The 9,466-nt window shown below is 36.0% G+C and overlaps 3 non-coding genes across 3 annotated transcripts; 2 read left to right on the forward strand and 1 right to left on the reverse strand.

Annotated features, from left to right (window-relative positions):
- Positions 1-2,101: 2,101 nt before the first annotated feature.
- On the forward strand, positions 2,102-2,188 carry TRNAS-GGA (transfer RNA serine (anticodon GGA)). The gene has a single exon. It is a non-coding gene; the product is annotated as a tRNA-Ser (tRNA).
- Positions 2,189-3,456: 1,268 nt separating this feature from the next.
- Positions 3,457-3,529, reverse strand: TRNAT-UGU (transfer RNA threonine (anticodon UGU)). The gene has a single exon. It is a non-coding gene; the product is annotated as a tRNA-Thr (tRNA).
- A 1,728-nt stretch (positions 3,530-5,257) lies between these two features.
- TRNAF-GAA (transfer RNA phenylalanine (anticodon GAA)) lies at positions 5,258-5,330 on the forward strand. The gene has a single exon. It is a non-coding gene; the product is annotated as a tRNA-Phe (tRNA).
- Positions 5,331-9,466: the final 4,136 nt, after the last annotated feature.

Raw genomic sequence — 9,466 nt, forward strand, 5'->3', positions numbered from 1 at the left:
TGATGCATATGTAGAAAGCCTATTTTTTTCTAGTATTTACTAGGAGGTTTGATCTTTCTTTCCTTCTTTCTATAGTGGAGATAGTCGCACGTAATGACAGATGACGGCCATATTATTAAAAGCTTGTGGTAAGAATGGGTTTCGTTCGAGTGCCCGGAAATAATATTCCAAAGCCTTCGTATGTTCTCCGTTGCTTGTGTGGATAAGGCCTATGTTATAGAGTATATAACTTCGATCATAGGGATCAATTTCTAGTCGCATAGCTTCATAATAATTTTGTAAAGCTTCCGCATAATTTCCTTCGGATTGAGCTGACATCCGTTACGGTCGTTCATTCTATTCAAAGAATCTCCGTTCCAGAAACGTACGTGAGACTTTCATCTCATACGGCTCCTCCCTTCTGTGCATAGTAATAAGGGGAATAATCCATGGAATCAAAAAAGATTGAAATATTCTCATTATGAACTGACAGGGGCTGGTGTTTTTACAAGAAATCTCTAGCCAGCCTTCCTGCAAGAGGTCTATATTTTCTTAACACCAACCATGTTGGTGCTAGATAGAAATGGTAACTCCAACAATTTCTTTGTCCTCAACGCCCCCTATTTCCAGGAATTAGTCACTTCAACGATCTTCGATGGTTATACGGGTATCCAAAGTACGAACGAGATGGATGTTTGTTGTCCCAACCATTCTTGTTAGTCCCGATCCCGATAAGGAAAAGGGGTAATTTATAACAAAGTTTTCGCGTTGTTGATTCCTAGGTGTAGTGCTTCTTCCTCTATGCCGCCTATTGGTCTGGTCCTAGTGGAGTCGGATTGACCTACAATACAGAACCTGTAGGTGTAACCTTTCGCTCAATACTCAAATCAACAATTGAAGCATCTGAGGCTGCATCAATCGGGGATACACGACAGAAGGAATTGTTCTATCTCTAAATTTCACCTTCACCGAGCATAGGTTTATTTCAAAAATCTTTTTTCTTTGTATTACGAATCATGTCTCTTTCTCGTAAGACTGAGGTCGGTAAATCATAAATAATAAATAAATAATAATAAAAAAAAATCAAATCGCACCATCTCTGTAATAGGTAAATGCCTCTTTTTCTCCTGAGGTTGTCGGAATTATTCGTAATAAGATATTGGCTACAATTGAAGAGGTCTTATCAATAAAATTTCCATTTATCCGAGATCTAGGCATGGTTAACAATCCATTCCATAATTCTTCTCATTACCCCTAGAGGGAAAATGATCCCACAAACAAAGGAATTGTATAGTACGAAATCACATAAAAACAAACGGACTCATTCTAAAAAAAAAGGTGTCGACCTTCCACTCAAATTGTCCCTTTGGGGCAGGGATGGATAGGAAATATTTGAATCCGATTGTATTTCATTTAAATTAAGTATTAAGTATAAATATTAAGTAGTATACCAATGAACGGAACTATTCCTATTTTATCGAAGCTCAGGAATCAAGGAAGTTTTTCCTACAGATTCTGATGACTCTAGAAGTTTTGATTTGATTATGATCCAAAGAAAAAAAAAATCAAATCAAATAATAGAATCATTCCATGATGAAAATAGAATAAGAATAACCATCCATTTTTTGTGCATAGTGTGTATACACCACGCAATCGAAATATCAAAAAAATCCATGGGACGATTCATGAATTTGTAATAGATTGTGGGGTAGCTCATGAGAGGAATTGTTGTTGAGAAATCTGAAACTAGAAAGGAATTTTGGAATTCCTATGGAACCATAATAGTCTAAATGTAACCATAGTATAAAATAGGGTCAGTTGACTTGTTCCAATTCATTGGTTTAATCCAGTATAAATCTAAGAATAAGACGGGATCGTCTTCTTGACAAACATGAATAGATAGATTCTATCTATTTTTTTTTAATCTTTTTAATAAGATAAGAAAAAGATAAGAAAAAAAATGTTTTTTTATCCCTCGATCCTCGAGGGAAGATCTTTCTTTAATGAAAAGTTTTCTATTTTCTATTTAGAATTGATTGGTCATACCTGTATTGCAATAATACAATAATATGAATGACTCGCTATTCACTCGGTTTCTGGGTCATAATCATAAGATTATGTAGGAGAGATGGCCGAGTGGTTCAAGGCGTAGCATTGGAACTGCTATGTAGGCTTTTGTTTACCGAGGGTTCGAATCCCTCTCTCTCCGTACCTTCACCTAATTCACCAACGGTACCGACTACAATGTATCAAATCAAATAACAATTGATACGAGTATTCCAATCGTACTTTATTTGATATAGATTCTCTATTCCTAATTGCTGTGGTATGGAAAATACCGGAACGGAAAGAATGGACAAGGAATAAAAATCTCACCGCTGATCCATTTGTAATACGTGAATGGGAGAAAAATCCGGATCAAACCTCTTAGATCTATTTACTTCGGCGAAAGAAAAAAAAGGGGCTTGTCCAAAGCTTTGTTATTTTAGTTAGGTTCAAGTCTGACGGGAATAATATTCTACGACTAGCAACTCATTGATTTTCAAACCGATCCACTTAATATCTATTATTTGATTTACTAATCCTTTATATTGGGATGAATAAAGACTCAAATGTTTTGCCAACTCCTCGTGGGGGGATGAATCCATATAATTTTGAATCAGAGCTCTGGATCTTTGTTCATCCCTCATAGTAATAATATCTTGGGGTTTGCAGCGATAACTTGGGATATCTACTATACGGCCATTAACTAAAATATGTCTATGATTAACTAATTGCCTGGCTCCCGGAATGGTCGAAGCCATACCCAATCGAAAAAGGATGTTATCCAAACGCATCTCAAGTAGTTGTAGTAAAACCTGACCTGTTGACCCTTTGGCTTTCCCAGCAATACGAACATATCTAAGTAATTGTTGCTCTGTCAGACCATAATGAAAACGCAATTTTTGTTTTTCTTCTAGACGAATACGATATTGAGATCTTTTCCCGGAACGCGATTGGTTTCTAAGATCACTTCCGGATCTAGGTCTTTTCCTAGTGAGTCCCGGTAAAGCCCCTAGACGGCGTATTTTTTTGAAACGAGGCCCTCGGTAACGAGACATAAAGACTCCTTAATTTTATTGAAATTTCATTTTACAGAATAAACCTAAATTAATACTGAACTAAACGATAAACGAAGCTAAATCCACTGAAGTACTACAAAGAGGAATAAGATGAATTGTATCAATATCCGTATTATTTTGTATATTGTATATATGGGAAGTTAAGGATCCTTTTCTTGATTTGTTCTGTATAGATCAAACGGCTCCAATCCGTTTTTTATTCTTTATTCATAGTTGGAAGTTCCCGCGACATAACATAATAGATCGGTAACCCGACATTTGGAGAAAAAAAAGGGGGGGGTCTTCTCAATATTCCTTGGTCTCAAGGAAAGATGATCAATCCTGATAAAAAAAAAAAAATAGAACAAATAGAGAAAGCCGACTATCGGAATCGAACCGATGACCATCGCATTACAAATGCGGTGCTCTAACCTCTGAGCTAAGCGGGCTCATATAACAGAAATAGTGCGTGAATAGGAATTCGGGAAACTATTGGGATCTTAGTTAGCTATTAGCTATTAATAATTATTAATATTAATTATTATAAATTATTATAACATATTAATTAATATTAATAATTATTAATATAATATGAATTTTGATTTTATTTTTGATTATTTTCTATTTGATTATTTATTTTTGATTATTTCATTTATTAGTAGTCACTAGCACTAGAATTTTTTTTTTTCATTCAAATCAAATTTAAAAAACGCAAAATAATACTATATACATATGAAATAATTCTATATTCTATTATAGAATAGAATATAACTATTAGTTATAGCAGTTATAGCAGATTATATGAATTCTATTTCTATTAGAGTGTAGTTCCTAAGGAAAGGATAAGATAAGGATGCAATCCAGATCCTACTGAGATATTCCTTTTGTTTCATTCGGAAAGGGAGGAGATAGGACGAAAAAAAAAAAAAGAAGAATGAATATCGACCGTTCCAGTATTCCAAACTGCGCGGGAAAAATGAGAGGGGGGGGGAACATCTATATGTGGGATATATCCATCCATATTGAATTGCAGATACATCAATGATAGAATCATTTCTGATTGGACCAAATAATGGAATGGTCCTCCAATAGATATGAAAGAAGATGGGCAAGAAATAAAATAGGAGCAGACACTTTTTCGATATAGGAATCAGTATCTAATGAATTCAATGGTTCCAACATAAATGAAAGAAGGGGATGGGATCACAATGAGATCGAGATCTCATAAGGGGGATATGGCGAAATTGGTAGACGCTACGGGCTTGATTGGGTTGAGCCTTGGTATGGAAACCTACTAAGTGGTAACTTCCAAATTCAGAGAAACCCTGGAATTAAAAATGGGCAATCCTGAGCCAAATCCAGTTTTCTGAAAACAAGGGTTCAGAAAGCGAGAATCAAAAGAAGGATAGGTGCAGAGACTCAATGGAAGCTGTTCTAACGAACGGGGTTGACTACATTGGTAGAGGAATCCTTCTATCAAAACTCCAGAAAGGATGACCTTATTTAAGTACATAGACGTACTTAAATATCAAATGATTAATCACGACCCGAATCCGGATTTTTTGATTATTTATATGAAAAATTGCAGAATTCTTGCTAAATTAAATCGATTCCAAAAGGAAGAATCGAAGATTCAGTGATCAAATCATTTACTCCAGAGTCTGAAAGATCTTTTGAAGAACTGATTAATCGGACGAGAATAAAGATAGAGTCCCATTCTACATGTCAATACCGACAACAATGAAATTTATAGTAAGAGGAAAATCCGTCGACTTTTGAAATCATGAGGGTTCAAGTCCCTCTATCCCCAATAAAAAAAAAAAGGCCTATTTTATTCCATTCCCTAACCATTTATCCTCTTTTTTCGTCAGTGGTTCAAAATGAGCTTAGCTATGTTTCTCACTCACTCTACTCTTTCACAAATGGATCCGACCAGAAATCTTTCTCTCTTATCACAAGTCTTGTGATAGATATGATCTACGTACAAATGAACATATATGGCAAGGAATCTCCATTATTGAATCATTCACAGTCCATATCATTACTCTTACACTTACAAAGTCTTCTTTTTGAAGATCCAAGAAATTCCAAGGCTGAGGTAAGATTTTCTAATGTTTTTTGAGTCCCTTTAATTGACATAGACCCAAGCCCTCTAGTAGGATGATGCGTCGGGGATGGTCGGGATAGCTCAGCTGGTAGAGCAGAGGACTGAAAATCCTCGTGTCGCCAGTTCAAATCTGGTTCCTGGCACGTGGTTAATATATCGAATAGATACTCATACAAATGAATCGATATGGATCGGGATCCATATTCTATTCGTTAATAGTCTAGATCATGATACATACTTATCCATCTAGGGATATATCTAGATCCCCCATTTTTTTTTTTGATGGGTAAAGAAAAGAATTAGATTCTGTTCCCTCTTCTTTTTTGTTTGTTCATACTGTACCTGCTCTCGCTCAAAAAGAATGTTAATACTTCATACATATTTGAATTGAAGTTAGTTGGCTGAAAACCCAAAAGTCTAGTCTAGAGAGGAATCGAAGGGTAGGAATAGACAGGATTCATTTCAGATACAGTACAAAGAAAATCTGATCCCCTTTTCATTTCTGAATTTTGAGTTCATAATTTCATATTTTCTTTCATATTCTATTTCTTCACTTTCTCTTTCTTCACTCCCTCCTACGTGACTTTTCGGGGCCCATCTAAGTGATGTGCGCGGTACAAAGTTCATGGTGCAGAACTCTTTTGATTCATCCTATTGGCTTTGCTCATCCGAAATGGATATCTTCCAAATTGGGGAATATCAATGAAGCCCCTTTAGTAGCCCATTCATAATACTGAGATGAGAGTCCAGTTATTCTGTTTCATCTAGAACAGAACATAAAAAGATTCCTTGAATATCTGGAGTCGTAGAAGTGAATATTAGTTTCTTATCATTCAATGAGCATCTTGTATTTCATAGAAATTGGGGGCAATATAATCCTTACGTAGGGGCCAGCCTATCCAACTTTCAGGCATCAAGATACGTTTCAGGCGTGGATGATTTTCATAAGAGATTCCCAACATATCAAAAGATTCCCGTTCTTGAAAATCAGCACTTTTCCAAATCCAGAAAACAGACGGGATTCTAGGATTCCTCCTTGGGGCAAATACTTTTATGCATACCTCTTCGGGTTGATCCACACCATACTGTATTCTCGTAAGATGATACACACTAGCTAACAACCCGCCCGGTGCTACATCATAAGCACACTGGGAACGTAGATAATTGTAACCATATACATATGAAATGACAGCAATGGAGTACCAATCCTCGGGCTTTATTTGTAAAGTCTCTATTCCTTGGTAATCGAAGCCCAAAGATCTATGCACTAGCTCATGCTTGACTAGCCAAGCAGAATAAACGACCTTGCATCTTCTTGATCTCTCCCACATTTGTATTTGTATGAGTATTTCACATTTACGATGAAATTTATGAAGATTTACCCGCTGTTTGTTATTCTGCACAAAAGCATCCTGCCTAATTCACTAATTCGTGGAAGATACTGAACTTTTGTATTTGAAAGATGTTTCAGTTTCAGGAGGTATTTCTGAGTAGATGGAGATTTATAGAGTAATCCTTGATCGTAATTTCCAGTATGAGTACTGCGTCCAACATGAAACTTGTGATTGGTAGTAAAATATCGATTTTCCTGTTGAGACCCAATTTGATCTTCATAGATTTCTCGAGATACTTTCTTACGAAGTTTCGTTATAGCATCTATAACTGCCTCTGGTTTGGGTGGGCAGCCCGGCAAATAGACATCCACAGGAATTAGCTTATCGACTCCCCGAACGGTACTATAAGAATCCGTACTGAACATCCCTCCTGTAATAGTACAAGCTCCCATCGCAATGACATATTTTGGTTCAGGCATTTTGCTCATATAATCTCACTAAGGAAGGCGCCATTTTCATTGTTACTGTGTCCGGCTGTTAAAATGAGGTCTGCTTGCCTAGGACTCGATCTTGGTACCAATCCATAACGATCAAAGTCGAATCGCGAGCCTATTAATGAAGCAAATTCAATGAAGCAACAACTGGTACCATAGAGAAGCGGCCATAAACTGGAGAGTCTTGACCAATTCGAAAGATCATTCGATGTAGTTGAAATAACTGAATTTTGGGTTGTTTGGTCAAGTAACGGAAACTCAATAGAATTAATAACTGTCTCAATGTAATCTTTTCTTTGTTTTTGATTTTGATTGTCTGAATATTCAGGAGCTAAGACATTCCAATGCTCCTTTTCGCCATGCATAAACTGAACCAACAATTGGGATAAGCACGAAAATGAAAGCTTCTATAAATACAGATACACCCAATACATCGAAACTCATTGCCCATGGATAAAGAAAGACCGTTTCAACATCAAAAACAACAAAAACTAGAGCAAACATGTAATAGCGAATTCGGAATTGTAACCAAGCATCCCCCATTGGTTCTATACCCGATTCATAACTAGAGAGTTTCTCTGGTCCTTCACTAATCGGGGCTAAAACTCCCGAAATTAGAAATGCTAAAATAGGAATAAGACTTGATATTATTAGAAATGCCCAGAAAATATCATATTCGTAAAGCAGAACATAGATGCACTCTCATGAATGTGGAATATACCGAATTAGTCGATTCAAATTGGAATTGTCAATTCATCCATAACTGCTTAGTCGAAACAACAATTTTGATCGAACCACATAGTTGAGTTTGTTTGCTGCGGGTCATGCCTCGTTTCAAGATTCATCCAATAGAATCCCACTTACCCTTTCTTCAATTCTATTTAGATATGGTGTAGACATATTATGTTCTTGTACAAATAAGACTCTCTCACTTTACCTTGGGTTTTCTATAAAAAAAAAAATAAATGAAAGAATATTTTCATTTTCATCAAAAATGAATAAAAAAAAGATTAATTCAATATTAATTATATTATCTATAATTATGTGAAAATAAAATGGAAATATTCCATTTTCAATGAAAATATTCAATGAATATAATATAATAATATAATAAAATCAAAGAAGAGGTCTGGCTCATTTTTTTTTTTTCTCTTTTGTAGTGAGATGCCTAGCTCGGGATTTAGGGTATATTCTACTCGGTTGGCGTTGGTGTATTCTTTTCATTAAGATCGGGGTATAGAATCATTGTTTCTATTGATTCGATATGAATACATAAACAGAAACAGAATGCATCGACCAATTAGACTCTCTCCTTGTCCCAGATTTATACTTAATTGATTTGATTCAATCTTCAATCTGTTGAATTATGAGGAACCCTTACATAGAACAACTCATGGGTTCCTATACCCAAATTAGATACTTTTGACCTGTTACTATCCCGACAGGACCCCCCAGAAACAATCGAGTTATTTAAATCGAGTTAAAAGTCTTGAAAGAGTCATCCTATTTCGGACCCATTTCTAGTACCCAAAATCGCTATTTGGAATGACTCGAAATACTTATTAATGTAATAACACCTAGTAAGACCAACCAATGGGTTAGGTTTCGTGACAATCAAAAGAGGTTTCGTTTGAAGCAAACCCACACAATGGAGCGTACCACAATGGTAGAGTCGGCCGAATCATAAATTATCTACAGAAGATAGCTCTGATGGAATCACGCGTTGTCGAACAATTCGACAGACCAAATCCCCAAAAACACTCATAGAAATAGAAGAGAGCACAAACGTTGATACCTTTAGGACCAATTCATTATTCTGAAACAATGAATTTGGGTTGTTGTTCCACCAAAGAGCGATCAGTCGGGGGATTGGATTCCTACACTCATCCAAGTTCAAACAGACCCCTAATCTTCTTGCATAAAGTCTGCATCGGTAGAATCGACAGAATTGAAATGATGAGCAATTGGATTGGAGTAGGTTGGGATACAAAAAAATAAGTATTGTACAGAAAGATAAAATAAACTAAACTACTTGCTTTGCCTTTGCTAGGCCGGCTATACGAAGAAAAGTCTAGTCTATTTTACAATGTTTACAATGAAACTTACCGAAGAGCTTTCTTTTTGAAACTCTGGCTTTTCTACAAATACAAGAACAGGTCCTAGATCCGTGTGACTTACTATTACTATTAGATTCGATTTTGTTGGGTCAGGTTGGGGTTTTTGGCTAGGCTCGTGTTATGATTTTGACTTCATAATCAATTGGCTTGGGTATACCAAACCAAAGAAAAGGTGTATCACTCAATCTTTGATCATGGACAAGAAAAAGAGGAAACAAGCCATATGTCATTCCCCCACGAAAATGAATGAAGAAGAATGGTTTGGGTATTCGAGATTCGAAAATACCGATCCGGTTGGATCCATTGGAATGAATTATTTTTTTTTTTCATTTTC

This window comes from Tasmannia lanceolata, unplaced genomic scaffold (assembly GCF_043159265.1).
Source record: "Tasmannia lanceolata isolate RefF3 unplaced genomic scaffold, GAP_Taslan_0.1 ptg000237l, whole genome shotgun sequence".
Lineage (NCBI taxonomy): Eukaryota > Viridiplantae > Streptophyta > Magnoliopsida > Canellales > Winteraceae > Tasmannia > Tasmannia lanceolata.